This window comes from Arachis ipaensis, chromosome B3 (genome assembly GCF_059453495.1).
Source record: "Arachis ipaensis isolate K30076 ecotype BB chromosome B3, ASM5945349v1, whole genome shotgun sequence".
NCBI classification, from domain to species: domain Eukaryota; kingdom Viridiplantae; phylum Streptophyta; class Magnoliopsida; order Fabales; family Fabaceae; genus Arachis; species Arachis ipaensis.
Genome location: NC_142438.1, coordinates 34,708,514 through 34,724,789, shown reverse-complemented (window position 1 = coordinate 34,724,789; position 16,276 = coordinate 34,708,514). Strand labels below are relative to the sequence as shown.

Sequence of the window (16,276 nt, the reverse complement as noted above, 5' to 3'; positions counted from 1 at the left end):
TGATTGTTGCTTAATTGCATTGGATTTTATTTAATTGAAGTTTTCATCTAGGACATCTTGTGAAATCTTTTGAAAATCATGAAAACCTTGAAGAAGCAAATGCAAAAATAAAGCAAGAAAAGAAAAAGGGAAAGAGTGAGAAAGCTGAAGGCTCTGAGTACCAATGGCAATTTATTTGTTAAGTGCTTGTGGTGTTTATGTATCAAGCCAAATGCTTGAAAACAAAACACTTAGAAGTCAAGGCTAGGCTCAAAGTGCAAAAGCACTCCCTCAAAGCTCAAGGCTCTGAGCATCAATGATTAGAGAGTTAAGAAAAGAAAAGAAAAGAAAAATGAGCTTAATGAAGTCCTCTAATCAAATGCTTGTGGTGCTTATGTATCAAGTGGTAATACTTGAAAACAAAGCATTTAGAAGTCGTAGCTTTGTTATCAACTCATGGGGCAAAGCACCCAAAAGGAGAAGCTAAATAAAAAAAAAATCAAAAGCTTGTTTCAAGGAAGAAATATAAAAGAAAGATTTCATAAATTGAGCTACATGGAAGCATCAATCATTTACATTTCTTTTGTGATTGTAGCATGCTTAGAAAACTAGCTTACCATGAACATTGAGTTGATATTCTTCTTACCTTGGATTGTCAATCTTTATTGCATGATTCTTTTCTTGCTTGGGGACAAGCAAGGTTTAAGTTTGGTGTTGTGATGACATGTCATCATGTCATGTTTTTCTATGCCTTTTTCCTTTGTTTTCAATAGGTTTTATGCACTTTCTTGAGCCATAAGCAAGCCAAGTGGGTAGATTTTCATGCTTCCTTTGATTTAATCAACCATGTATGAATTCATGCTATTTCATGAGGTTTTATGCTAAAATTGTCACATATTATGAAAGAATGAATATCTCATGATTTTGAGCATAGCTTTGATGTGTTTGGTTGATTAATGATAGGTGAAGAAGGCTTGGAGAAAGGGTGAAGCAAGAAGGAATGGCTAGGAGTAAAGAGAGGACAATGGAATAAGTTGAACCAGGAAGCAAAATCTTTTGGGTGAAAAGTTAGCCTCAAAGTTAGACCCCTAACTTGGAGGCTAACGTTGGAACTTGAAAATTCTCCCCTGGGCTCCAAAAGTTTGCGCCAACGTTAGCCCCCTAACTTTGAGGCTAACGTTGGCACATGAATTTCTCCCCTGGGCACCAACGTTTGCACCAACGTTAGACCCCTAACTTGGAGGCTAACGTTGGCACATGAATATTCAAGGAAGAGGAGCAAAAGTTAGCCCCAACGTTAGCCCCCTAACTTGGAGGCTAACGTTGGAACTTGAGAATTTCTCCCCTGGGCACCAATGTTTGCGCCAACGTTAGCCCCCTAACTTGGAGGCTAACGTTGGCACATGAAAATTCAATGGGGAAGGAGCAAAAGTTTGCGCCAACGTTAGCCCCCTAACTTTGAGGCTAACGTTGGCGCCACACACCACAACAGCTTGAAAGGGTATACTTCCAACAAGAATAACTTGAGCTACAGAGCTCCAAATGAGGTGATTCAAGAAGCATTGGAAAGTAGGAATCAAGAGCTTTCCAAACATATATGGCACTGCATGGTGGACACTAAAATTGAGGGAGAAAACTGCCCCGCAATGTGCATAAACGAACATGGTGGCAACCTGCAGTGAGGCCAACTGACCTCTGCACCTTCAACGGAGTATAACTCGAGCTGTAGAGCTCCAAATAATGTGCTCCCAACGGCATTGGAAAGTAGACATCCAGGGCTTTCCAACAATATATAATAGTATGGGGTGGACAATACATTTGAGCCTCCAGAACTGGCGTTTTCGCCAACGTTTGAGGCTAACGTTACCCCAAACGCTGCACACCAAAGCCAGCGACCATGCCCTCTTCAAATGATCATAACTTGAGTTGTAGATGTCCAATTGAAGTGATTCCAAGTGGGTTAGAAAGCTGACATTCAGAGCTTTCCAACCATATATGATAGTCTATATTGGGCATAAAATTGGCAACATGACAAAAGGACAAAGTTGGCGCCATAAATGTGCATAAGGGAGGCCAACGTTAGGGTCAAAGTTAGACCCCTAACGTTGGCACCAACGTTCATACCAGCAGGCTTTGTGGGCTGCTATGAAAAGTTGGAGCCAAAGTTAGACCCCTAACTTTAGCTCCAACTTTTGGTCCAACTTTTGCAAACTCAACCCGGTTCAATTCGGTTCCTCTCCAAACTCCAAGAGCAATCAACCAAGGCCTTTATCAACCCAATTCCATCAAGAGCAAGGGCCCAAATGATCATCACTCAAAGGCACAAGAAATATATAAAATAGGAATTTCATTTAATTGTAATTTGTTTTTAATTTCATTTTCATTTCCATTTTGTAAAGCCTATATAAGGCATCTGTTTCATATTTGTAAGGGAGGCTGGCTCCACTAGGGAGCACTAGAATTTGAGAGCTCTCTCTTTAAGTTTCTTTTCTTTGTTTTTAAATCTTGGGTGGAGAATTGAAGGTGTTCTGTTTCATTCTCTCTCTTTTACTTTCTTGTTCTTTAACTTACTTGCAATTTTACTTTTTGCATCTTTAAGATTCATTGCAATTTACTTTCTGTTGGCTACATTTCACACAATTCACTAAATGTCAGCTTGACTAAACTAATCACCCACTAAAATTGCTTGATCCATCAATCCCTGTGGGATCGACCTCACTCCCGTGAGTTTTTATTACTTGATGCGACCCGGTGCACTTGCCGGTTAGATTTGTGTGTTTTGGGAGAAATTTATTTTTCACCAAAATACTCATCACCTATATTGGTTTCAATATAAAGAGCCCTTTCATAATCATAAGTGTTATGCAATACATCAGACATACTACCATCATTTGATAGTATAAATGGAAATCAAAAGGAATAAAAATTCAAAATATTATAGTTTATGCAAAAAGGAGCACTTTTTAATCACACCAAAAACAATAATCAACAAACAATTATTTGATGCACTAATAACTAGAGTGATCTAACCACTTATCTAACATAGAAAACAAAACAACAAAGGAGTGGCTGCAAGCCTACAACAATATTGGACAACACCGGTCTATATTGAAAGTAACGGCCAGGGAATGAATATAAACATGCTATAGCAATCTGGAGCTGGTTCCTTATATAAGCTTTCGTTTCCAGAAGCTGACCAAAATATCTAAATATTGTGAATCGAATTTATATATGAATTAACTAGTTCACCCAGCATAACAGTAATAGCAGAATCAAAGGATCACGATTTCACAATGCTGAATTCAGAAAACCCTAAGAGTCTTAAAAAACCAAGAACTACTTTTTCTAAGCATTCCAATTATATTTGGCCCTCTTTAACTTCTTATATTTAGCAAATTAGATGGTTTTTCTCGAGATATGTTCAACTATACAAAATTGATAGCAATTAACCACTAATCGGCACTGTTTCAAATCAAATTTTGAGACCAGAGCGACACTGCACAATAATGCGTTTGGAATGAAAAATTAGCGAGAGAAATAAGGGATGGAGTTAGGGCTAACCTGGTTAGTGGAGTGCAAATAGATCAAAAGATTGAAGATCTATGCAACCCTATATATAAAGTGTTTGATTCGATTTGATTCGGTTAGTGGAGAAGCTGGTCTTTGCTGGAGAAGAAGTTACCAACGGAGTCAACTATCATTCCGAGCTTTGCTTCAAGCTTCGCCATTCAACAATAATCCCCGAGTTTCCACCAAGTTCAGATGAGTTTCACGAATCGCTGCAGATGCGACGAGAGCGGCGGCAGAGGGAGCCCGTGCGACGCAAGGGATGACAGAGAGAGATCCTGCGATGCGAGCGGCAGCGACAGCGGCAAAAGAAGCTGGTGCGACGAAGAGAAGAAGCAACTCGGTGACGGAGAGACTCATTTGATGTGTGTGGAGTGTGAATGGATCGAGAGGGTAGGGATAAAATTAGGGTTAATTTAATATTTTCGACGGAAAATTTTAAATTACAGACGGATTTTTCGTCTGTAATAATTTAATAAAACGCAATATTTTTGTCCATTTAATTATAGACGGATCTTTTATTTGTAATCATTTCCCACGAAAAAAAAATTTAATTTTTTCGATAGAATTATCGATGGATTCTCTTTTCCGTCTGTAATTTATGCTAATTCATTTTTTTTGTTTTCTGACAAAAAATTCCTCTCAAATTCCGTCTGTATTTCCGTGGGATAAAATCCGTCAGAAATATCTGTCTGTAATAACTAGTTTTTTAGTAGTACTTGTACTCCGTTGACTTCTGTTGTGTTAGTGTGACTGGAAATTTTGCAGAGTTTGGTGTGATGATGAAGAGTTCATGAAGTCCCCTATTCCTTTTGAACTTCTTCTATTTATAAACCATGAGGATAGGCTTGTAGATCTTTCTCTTACCACGATCTAACTTCCTCTTTTTTCTCAGGCCACAACCTTACCTTGACCATGAAGAATCATGATATTCAAGTGTGCCATCCCACATCTTCTCTTACCTTGGTCTCCAAGTCCCACGTTCTCTCCTCAGTTTGCTCCTCAAAATTCGCACCCCTGTTCTTAACTCAGCTTGAGAATCAAACAAAAGTCTAATTGTACGAGAAAAATAGTAGCTGCTTTTTGGCCTGTTTTTCACCTGTTGAAAATCTTTCGACTTCGATGCTCTTGCATAATCTATTACTAGCTCCAACAAATTCTCATATTATGTATCGTGCTGCTAATTTGAAATTGCTCTAGCTTCGACTCCGATCATTCTCCACACTTGATACTCCATATAATCAGAGTTTTGTTTTCTCATGTCCAGTCCTTACACCGTCGACAAATATTCTAGTCGAATTTCCCAACAAGTTGGAATTTGTACTAACACTCCCATTTGGAGAAATTGATATATGAATGTGATATGTTTTTTCATCTGCCATATATACCAACCAAGTTAAAAAACTAGGGTTATCAAAAGGGTGTGGAACTCATTTAGACTTGGTCCACCTAAATTTACGAGTTATATGAGTTAGTCTGTTTAAATTCACTTTATTTATGGATTGTGATTTTTTAATTCGGATTGTTTATTGCTAGTCTAACGAGTTAAATGAGCTGATCGGTTTAGTTTTTATTTTTTTTAAAAAAAAATTTTGACCAAAAGTCATTTTTTTAATAAAAAAATTAAAACAAAATTTTTTTAGTCGATAAGTTAGATTTTTAAATTGAATAAAAAATATTAAAAAATACTAATTTTTTAAAAAATCATAAAACTAAACGAATTGACTATTTAACCCGTTATTTTTTTGGATTAATCAGACTTAGTCTATTTAATCTAAAAATTTAGATGAACATAATTTTAGAGATAAAAATTTACTTATCTAAATAGATAAATAGAATGATCCAATAAATTCAGTTGATTTTGACGTCCTATTAAAAACAAATTATGAGATATCATTCACTTATTCTTTATCATTTTCTTGGGTGAAAGCTAGATGTCAGAGAGTGGGAAAATTTATCATTTTTTTGGTGAACAATAGTTGATGCTACTGGCTTAGATTCTGTCAAGGTTTATAATCATTTATGGGGAATGACTTCAATGGACCAACTAGAATTTTAGATCTTAATGATCCATTTAGAAAAATATAAAATAAGATTAAATAACCATTTCTAACTATGAAAGATTCAGACGTTGACATTTTTATTCATAAAAGATAGAAATTAAAGTTATACCCATAAAAGATGGATTTTTACATACAAAATTAACCAAATCTTAAAAAATTAAATAAGATTCCTAAATTACCCTTTAATATAACCTAACTCTACCTTTTAATTTTATTTCACACCACTATTCCCCCAATTCCAAACCCTACATTTATCTTTCTTCCCTCTCATCTCATCAATGGCTGAACGCGGCAGCGGAGATCGTGGCAGATTCCAGCATGGCTTCAGAGGCCGCGGTGGTTGGGGCAACAGGGCTGCGATGGGCGTCACAATGGCAGTGGACGCCACAGGGGCGGTGGATGCCGCAAGGAAGAGGAAAATTGGGTTCCAGTGACGAAGTTGGGTCGCCTCATGAAAAGGGGGAAAGATCAGTAGACTCGAACAAATCTACCTCCACTATCTCCCAATCAAGGAGCACCAAATCATTGACACATTGGTTGGTCCTTCTTTGAAGGATGAAGTCATGAAGATCATGCCCGTTCAAAAACAAACACATGCCGGTCAAAAAACCCGTTTCAAGCCTTTCGTCGTTGTCGGTGGCACCAACGGTCACGTCAGACTCGGTGTTAAGTGCAGCAAGGAGATTGCAACTGCCATTTGCAGTGCCATTATATTGGCAAAACTTTTGGTGATTCTTGTGAGAAGAGGTTATTGGGGTAACAAGATTGGAAAGCTACACACCGTTCCCTGCAAGGTCACCAAAAAATGTGGTTCCGTCACTGTCTGTATAGTGCCTGCTCCTCGTGGTTTTGGAATTGTTGCTGTTAGGGTTTCAAGAAGGTCTTGCAATTTGCAGGGATTGATGATGTATTCACTTCTTCTAGAGAATCCACCATTTCTTTGGAAATTTCACACTGATCTACTTGCCAAGCCAACAGCCAAGGCTCTCATCTTGGAGGATGAAAGGGTCGAGCTTAATCTAGCTCTTTGCCATCTGATTATTGTGTCTGTTCAAGATTGGAATTATTACTTGAATAAGTTTTAGAGATTCGATTAAAATTATAGTAGAGGGTAATTTGAAAATTTTATTTAATTTGTTAAGGGTCGGATAATTTTGTCTGCAAAAGTTCATCTTTCATGGGTATAACTTTAATTTTCTTTTTTCATGGGTAAAAATGTTAGTTTTCGAATATTTCATTGTTAGAAATGGCTATTTACTCTATAAAATAATCTTATAAAATGTTTATACTATCCTTTTCTCTATCTTCTCTTCAATTAAACATCTTCCATCATAATGCTTACTGCTACCATTACAAAAATATCAACACCACCATTAATGGTAGCACCAACACTATCTTTGTTCTCTCTTTTTTTGTGAAATTATTCTTCTTGTTATGCATTCAAACTTCGAACCAAATTATTATCTCTCTTTTGTATTTTCGATCTAACACGCTCTTGTGAACTTGGACATCTTCTCCGTTCCGAAACTCTTCTTTAGAGACCCTAAAGCTGGGAGGCAGAAACTGATGTCATGGTTCCCTTCGGCAGCGCTGCGATGCCAGCACCGGAGAGGAAAGAAGCATGTGAGGTACTGCTGATAGGAGGTGATAGTGAGCGGAGGATACTTATGGCGGAGATGCCGAGTTAGTGCTCCGGTGAGGCAGTGAAGCAGGGTAGTGGCGTGGTTCTTTGAATAAAATTCAAGGCAAGGAGATGAACCCAACTTCTAAATAATAACCTGTGCAAAAAAATTTTTTGGCGATGGCATGTTGATGTTTGGAGATTCGTAGAAAAGAAAAAAAAAGATAAAAATAAAATTTTAAAATAAAATTATTTTTTAAATTATTTAAATATAAATATAATTATTTTATAATTAATAAAAATTTTAAATTTTAGCCATTAGTTCAAAATTTAAATAGTCATGATTCATAAGAAATCTTAGACCATAAAAAACCATAATATACTTTTCGCATACAAAAAGCTTTCTCATTTATGTTATGCTACTTTAATTCCAACTGATAACTAATTCTTCACAAACAAATAACAATGTGCGGCTAACATTATATAAAAACTAGGCCACGTTGGTTACAATACTCTACATAAATAAGGTGAAAACTCAGGTAAAGTCGACTTCACGTGAAGTTAATATTTAAGAGTTGTTAGATAAAAATTTAGTCAAATCAGTCAACTTATCTAATGACTCTCAGATATTAATTTCATATGAAATTGACTACACCTGAGTTTCCACCTATAAATAAAGCTTTTGAAGATTTTGTAATCATTATTTGATATCCTCTTTAAGTTTTCTTCCTATATTGAAACTGATAAGACCCAATTTGAATTTCATGAAAACACAAGAAAGAAGAGGATAGTCCTTGGTTTTGCATTGTTTTAATTTACTACCATATATTGGGTCTAAATAACTTAATTAAGATTTTAAAAAAAAATTAAAACATAAAAATTTATATTAATAATAGTTAAATAAATTATTTTATATTTAATTTTTTAATTTTAAAAATATTTATTTTAAAAAAAATAATAAAAAGTTTTTTATTATAAAAAAATTATAAATTAATTTTAAAATTTATACCAATTAAATATTAATGCTATAATTTTTCATGAATTAAAAGTAAAAACAAAATGTTACTTATAGACCTATCACCTATCTCCTGCACAAATTATATTATTAATAAGATACAAAACTTTTGATTTCATTCACTTTTTAATAGTTCATTTTCTCTGCCCTTAAATATAGAAACCATCTAAATAAACACTACTGTTTTTCAAAAATATTATATGCACGTTAAAAATTAATTATTAAATTAATAAATATATATTTATATATAAATATATATTATTTAATTTATTTTTAATGTGTATTTATTTTAATATATATTTTATATTAATAATCGATTTAATAAACAATTTTTTATATACATCTAGCTAACAAAGCGAATATTTTTAGTGTGAAAATTACATTAGCGCATGCAAATGAGGTAAATGGTCCATAGACCAAAGTTATCCATTCCTTTGAGCTCTACTTGCTGTGACATTGATGACGGTTCATTTTCAGGAAATTGTGTTAACTCTAATAATTAATTAAATAAAAATATCTGAGCACACCAAAATAATATAGAAATATCAACGTAAGCTGTTTACATGCGTGAACAAGAAGCTGCAGCCGAAAAAGATTGACCATGTTCCTTAACAACTTGATCTGATGTAACTAAATAGTAGAAGACAGCTCTTCTGATATCTATTGTATATTTGTATTGATTGTTGTTAAAACATATTTTCATCTTCTGAGCTAGACAAGCTATATTCATACATGATATGCAAACACCGAAATGAAAGTGTACATGTATCAAAATGGACAATATATATATTCTGTACCGGCATCAAAGGGATTTGCTGATGAACATGAAGATGATGCATTATAGATCAGATTATCACACGTAAGATTACAAATAGGCGGGAATCAGTCACAAAAGTTAGTAAGGATAAACTATTTTGTCTTTTTTAAAAAAAATATAGAAAATTAATTTTTAGTTAATTAATATTAATTAATTTTTTCATTTTATTTTTTATAAAAAACATTTAAAGTTTAAAATTTATAATTTTAAATTTAAGATTATAAGCCATTCGCATATCGCTGCTGCCCAATTATACAAGAAAATTTTAACCCCCAAAATCCAACCGTATCCAACTATAATCATTATTCATTTCGCACTTTCTATTGTGGTTTGAATTTCTACACGCACTGTGAAAAATGCATCCTTGACACATTACATGACAAACTCTAGTTTTTCCCAATACTTGCATGCATATCTTCGATTTATGAGTAATGCTCCATTGTTGTAATAATCGAGCTGACTTAATTCTTTTTCTTCATCAGTATTTGATTTGACCAAATTAAAGAACGAGCAGCGTCTAAAAAATTAAATAGATAAATTACTATTTTTATTCACAAAAATTTAAGACACTAACAAATTTATATATAAAATAATAAAATTAAGTTGAGAAAGTATAGGGAGCCAATGGTGGGTACAATGGAGATTTAGAAAGTATTAGAGATATGACCATTAGTGTTACATTATCCTATCAGGTTACACTTTTGGGATGATTGATTTCATGACATGGTATTAAAGTTCTAGATCCGAAAGGTCAAGAGTTCGATTCTTGGTAAACCCCAAAATCAATTTAAGTTTTTGGAATGAGTGGATTTTATTCATGAACCAAAAATTTAGCCCATTGTATATTGTACGCTTAGGCCATTGGCTCTATAAGGGATAAGAGTGAGAAGAGTGAGTTGGAGTCAGGGTAAATATGTAAATATTCAAGGGATAACATAATTTAGTTAGTTAGCATTTCTAGTGTAGAGTTAGTATGTATATATATATGTGATGCGTGTATTTGATTCTAGTATATATGTGAAAAAGTAATAACAAATATCTTTCCATTACCCTTTATTTCTACTCTCAATTTTCTCTGTCAAGAAACCAACACTTGCTACATATAGCTTCTTGCTGCATCCTTTATGGTATCAAGAGCCACCATTTCATCATTAGATCCACAATGGAAATCACGCTATCAGATTCAACAAAAAAGACCTCACCCATTGCTGAAAACTCAATGAAGACAATTACTCAACTTGGAGATATCTTGCACTTCTTACCATTGAAAGTTTGGGTCTCGAAACCCACCTTGATCCATCAAAGGCTCCAGAACAATTCACATCAGATGCCACCAAGAAAACACTCACTGAATCAGAAGAGTTCAAGAATTGGCGAAAGCGTGATAGAACCCTCACAACCTGGCTGGTAGCTTCGATGACAAACCCCTTCAAGAATAAAATCATTCATCTATCCAAATTTTCTGATGTTTGGAATCAAATAGATGAATACTTCCAAGCTGCCTCCTCTACGTGTGTACAAAGCCTCAAGAGTCAACTACGATCCTGCAAGAAGACTGGTCCAGCAACTGAGTACCTTGCCAAAATTCGCAAAATTGTGGATTCCTTGTTTGCTGTGGGATATGAAGTACCAGAGGATGATCACCTTCAAGCTATCATTGATAGGCTTTCTGAAGATTATGCCGTATATATCTCTTCCGTCACAGCAAAGAGATGATCTTTTCGAGTTGTTGAGGCTGAAGCATTTCTCCTTTCGCATGAAGAGATGCTCGAGCGCTTCAAAAAATCTGACATTGGTATGCCAACTGCTCATTATGTTCAAAATTCTCCATCAGGCTTTGATTACAACCGTGCCACCGCCAATCGACGCGGCCGTGGAGGCAGAAATGGCCGTGGTGGTGGACGTTTTGGCTTCAATAACACCAATTCAAGAGTGCAGTGTCAACTATGTGGAAGATTAGGGCATGTGGTATGGAACTGCTACCACAGATTCGACCATTCGTTCAATCCCAATTCTGGAAATCCCTCTACGACACCTCAAATTCCATACATCAATGCACACCCACCACCTCCCCCTGCGAATTTTCACCAACCAACAGCCTTTCTTACTGCCCCATCCTCATCATTGAGTGATGCATCCTGGCTTGCAGATTCTGGTGCCAGCCACCATCTCACACCAGACCCTTCAAATCTTCTTTCTTCTTTTGCGAGCAACACAGACGCAAATCAAGTCTTTGTAGGTAATGGTACAGGTATTGCCATCAAGAATTCTGGCTCCTTTATCCTTTATGATAAATATACTAATATCTCTTTCTGTTTAAAGAATTTGCTTCATGTCCCTCAAATTACCCAGAATTTGCTAAGTGTGTCCAGGTTTGCAGCTGAAAATGGGGTTTTCTTTGAATTTTGGCTTGATTTTTGTGTTATCCGTGATCAGGCTACCAGGAACTTTCTCCTACAGGGCATAGTTAGAAATGGAGTTTACTCCTTTGACACTCTCAGAGTTCCTAAGCCTAATACTCAGGCCACTGCTTTAAGCTGTAATTCTAATTTCCATCATGATGTTGTTCCTGGTTTAGACAACTTCAATTAAGCTCTTTGTAATTCTAATGTCATCAACAATTCTAATTTCACTGCTTTCAATACTCAATGTAATGTAAATAGTAATATTGTTCTATGGCACAAAAGACTTGGCCATTGTGCCATGAAAACTGTGCTTACCATCATGAATAAATGCTCCATTCCTATTACAAATTTTGTATCTTTTTTACAATATAAGTGTGAAATTTATCCTCTGGCAAAGATGCATAGATTGCATTTTGATCAAACTGAAACTGTGTATAGTGCACCATTGTAGTGTGTTTTTGCTGATCTATGGGGACCATCCCCTGTGACTTCCCGAAATGGTTATAAATATTATGCTTGCTTTGTAGATGGTTTTTCAAAATTTACTGTTATTTTTCTTTTACAGAATAAATCTCAAACTTTATTAGCCTTTCAAAATTACAAGAAACTAATGAAAAAACAAACTAGTCACAACATTAAATCCCTACAAACCGACAAGGGAGGTGAGTTTCTTTCTAAACCCTTTACTAGCTTTCTTGTTACTGAGGGTATCCAACATAGAATGTCATGCCCTTACACACATCACCAACAAGGTAGTGTCGAAAAGAAGCATAGACATATTATAGAAATAGGGCTTTCCCTATTAGCTACAGCATCTCTTCCTATGGAATTTTGGGAAGATGCGTTTATTACATCTATTTACATCATTAATCGATTACCCACTAGTGTGTTGCAAAATAAAAGTCCTTATGAAACTCTATTTCACCATACACCGGATTTCACTTTCTTTAAAGTATTTGGATGTGCATGCTTTCCTTTCTTAAGACCATATAAGAATGTTAAATTTGACTATAAATCTGAGATTTGTCTTTTTCTTGGCTATGATCCTAATCATAAAGGTTATAAGTGCATGACAAAGAATGGTAAGGTTTACCTTGCAAGGCATGTTAGCTTTATTGAAACTTTATTCCCCTATCATTCTATGTTTTCTAATTCTGCAATCAAGTCTACTGTAGATACACAAGATTATATTCCTGAATCCACTAAGTTTGAAATACACATACCCTCATCCTCACCCTCTTCTATAGAAAATCCCTCTCTCCCAGCATCCTCTGTTCTGCCAGAACCACCAAACACCACTTCTAATGATTCCCCTATTCACATCAGACCTTCAATTTCACAAATATCAGACCCCCTACCTCTGCCTCAACACCATTCACCTATCCCTGTTAGTGGATTAAAGAGAGGTTTACCCTCCATTACACCTACAAACACCCATTCCATGATGACAAGGGCCAAATCTGGAATACACAAGCCAAAAACCTTCAACACACAAGTGGTTGATCTTGTTTACAGTATACCACTTACAGTTAAGCAGGCCCTTAACTGCCCTCATTGGAAGAGAGCAATGGACGCAGAAATTTAGGCTTTAGAGAGGTGTAATACCTGGACTCTTACAGAACCATCAGCTAATGCAACAGTAATAGGAAGCAAATGGGTTTTTGCAATCAAGAAAAATCAAAATGGAGAGATTCTTAGGTATAAAGCTAGGCTGGTGGGCAAGGGTTTTCATCCAAAGGAAGGTGTGGACTATGAACAGATCTACTCACCAGTAATTCGATCAACCACAATAAGAGTTGAGTTAACCATTGCAGTTTCTTTGGGGTGGCCATTAAGGCAATTTGATTTTGACAATGCCTTCTTAAATGGCACACTGGAAGAGAATGTCTACATGGTTCAGCCTCAAGGGTATGTTCATCATAATAGTTCATTAGTTTGTAAGCTAAATAAAGCTATATATGGCTTGAAACAAGCACCTAGAGCTTGGTTCAAGACCTTAGCAGATACTCTCTACAAGTTTGGGTTTAAAAGTACTAAATCAGATGTGTCATTATTTGTTAGACACAATTCTTCTAATGTGACTTATTTGTTAGTGTGTGTGGATGACATTATAGTCACAGGGAACAATTCACAGGAAATTGAAACTTTAATATCTCAATTACATGGAAAATTTTCTTTAAAAGATCTTGGCAGATTCAACTATTTTTTAGGTCTTGAAGCTACCTATCTTCTCCATGGAGATCTTTTGATATCTCAAATGAAGTATTCCAAGGAACTATTACTCAAGGCTGGAATGAATAATTCAAAGCCTTTGCCAATGCCAATGTCGACAGATTTGAAACTCTACTCCTCTGATTCAGAACCATTTGAAAATCCAACAAAGTACAGATCTATAGTTGGAGCCTTACAGTACTTAACAATGACCAGACCAGATATTACTTTTGCAGTGAACCGGGTGTCTCAGTTTGCTCATGAACCAACCCTTAAACATTGAAAAAGTGTGAAGAGGATACTTCGTTATGTGCAAGGTACAGTAGAACATGGAATTGTTTTTACCAAATCCACTAATTTCAGAATTCTTGCATTTGCAGATTCTGATTGGGGAGGTGACTTGGAGGATCGAAAGTCCATCATTGGATTTTGTGTTTACTTGGGCAATAACCTGATATCATGGAAGAGTAGCAAGCAGACAAAGGTCAGTAGAAGCAGTACAGAAGCCGAATACCGAGCTATGTGTGCAGCCCAAACTGAAATCATCTCAGTCCAGCAACTCTTGAGTGAATTACATATACCACAGCCTACACCGCCTACCATCTACTGTGATAATCAGAGTGCTTGTCTTCTAGCTGCTAATCCCATACTGCATAGTAGATGCAAGCACCTAGAGTTGGATCTTCATTTTCTTAGAGATATAGTCAATCAGAAATCTCTTTTTGTGGCACATATTCCATCCCCTGATCAAGTTGCCGATTGCCTGACTAAGCCATTATCCCAGCACTTATTTGACAGATTCAGACACAAACTAAGGGTATTCTCATGTCCATACCTCAGTTTGAGGGGGGGGGTATAAGGGATAAGAGTGAGAAGAGTGAGTTGGAGTCAGGGTAAATATGTAAATATTCAAGGGATAACATAATTTAGTTAGTTAGCATTTCTAGTGTAGAGTTAGTATGTATATATATATGTGATGCGTGTATTTGATTCTAGTATATATGTGAAAAAGTAATAACAAATATCTTTCCATTACCCTTTATTTCTACTCTCAATTTTCTCTGTCAAAAAACCAACACTTGCTACATAGCTTCTTGCTGCATCCTTTAGGCTCCTCATACTTTCCCATTTATAAAAGATAAATTTTTGTTGATAAAATTATTTAAATTTTAAAAAATTATCAAAAATTTTTAAAGTGCTTTTTTTAGTCTAAGCTACTACATCCTTAATTTCCAATTTTTCCACCACCACTATCGTTTTTATAATCCTTTATCATCATCATTCAAATCCTTCTCTATTTAATTCTCATCTCAATTAACATAACTACTGTCACCGTTGTCGCCCCCCACCACAACCATCGTCGCCTCTTTCTCTTTATCCCATAACAAGAGACCTTTTTATTTTGTCTCTTGTCGACAGAATTCCTCAAGAAAAATTTCTCTCAGATGTGTACATGAATTGATTGTTTGCAACCATCTCAACGAGTTATCTAGCTTCTGCAGGCGTTTTCTTTAAGTGGAGTACGATTCACCTGCAGAGCTGTCCAATGATATTTTGGACATCTCAGATAAACCATCATAGAAAATTTTTAGGATAGACCATTCTGAGAGCATGTCAGGAGGACATCTCCTGATCAGTTGCTTGTATCTTTCCCAAGCTTCATAGAGGGATTCACCTTCTCTTTGTTTGAAGGTTTGAACTTACACTCTGATTTTACTCATCTTTTGAGGGGGAAATAATTTAGCCAGGAAAGCATTAACCAGCTTTTTCCAAGAGTTTAGGCTCTCTTTAGGTTGAGAATCCAACTATATCTTAGCTTTGTCTCTAACAGCAAAGGAAAAGAGTATAAGCTTGTAGACCTCAGGATCCACTCCATTGATCTTAACAGTATCACAAGTCTGCAAGATTTCAGCTAAGAACTGATGTGGATTTTCTAGTGGAAGTCCATGGAACTTGCAATTTTGTTACAGAAGAGAGACTAACTGAGGGTTAAGCTAAAAAATGTTAGCTCCAATGGCAGGTACAGAGATACTTCTGCCATAAAAGCTAGAGGTAGGCATGGTGAAGTCACCAAGAACCTTTCTTGCCTTTCCTTGAGGTTCGGCCATGTTTTCAATTTCTTGTTCAAAATTTTCTGAAAGATTTCTTCCGAAGTGTTATACTTTAATTTGTTGTAAGCTCCTCCTTAAAATCCTCTCAGGTTCAGGATCAAGATTAAAGAGAGGCTCTTTATCCCTGTTTCTGGTCATAAACAAGAAAAGAAGAAAAGAAAGAAAGAAAGGAAGCTTCTATGTCTGATTTGAGTATAGAGAGCTCCCAGTGAGATACGAAGAAAGAAGAGGAAGATAGAAGAAGCAGAAGAAGAGTTTGAATAAATAGAAGTAGAAAAGATAAACAAAAATTAAAATATTTTTTATTTTATTTTATTTATTTATTTATTTCGAAAAATAAAGGTTTGAAAATTTGATTATGAATTTCGAAAAAGAAAATAGAGAAATAGAAGAAGAAATTTTTGAAAATTAGGAGAAAGAAGAATTAGTTAGGAAGTTTTGAAAAAGAAGAGAGAGAAGATAAGTAATTAATTAAGAAAGATTTGAA

General features: G+C 35.5%; 1 non-coding gene and 1 pseudogene across 1 annotated transcript; both read left to right on the top strand.

The window, feature by feature from the left end:
• Positions 1–5,887: 5,887 nt before the first annotated feature.
• On the top strand, positions 5,888–6,694 carry LOC107630188 (uncharacterized; annotated as a pseudogene).
• Positions 6,695–15,284: 8,590 nt separating this feature from the next.
• LOC148570281 (small nucleolar RNA R71) lies at positions 15,285–15,393 on the top strand. The gene has a single exon (XR_015908935.1). It is a non-coding gene; the product is annotated as a small nucleolar RNA R71 (small nucleolar RNA).
• The last annotated feature ends 883 nt before the right edge of the window (positions 15,394–16,276 follow it).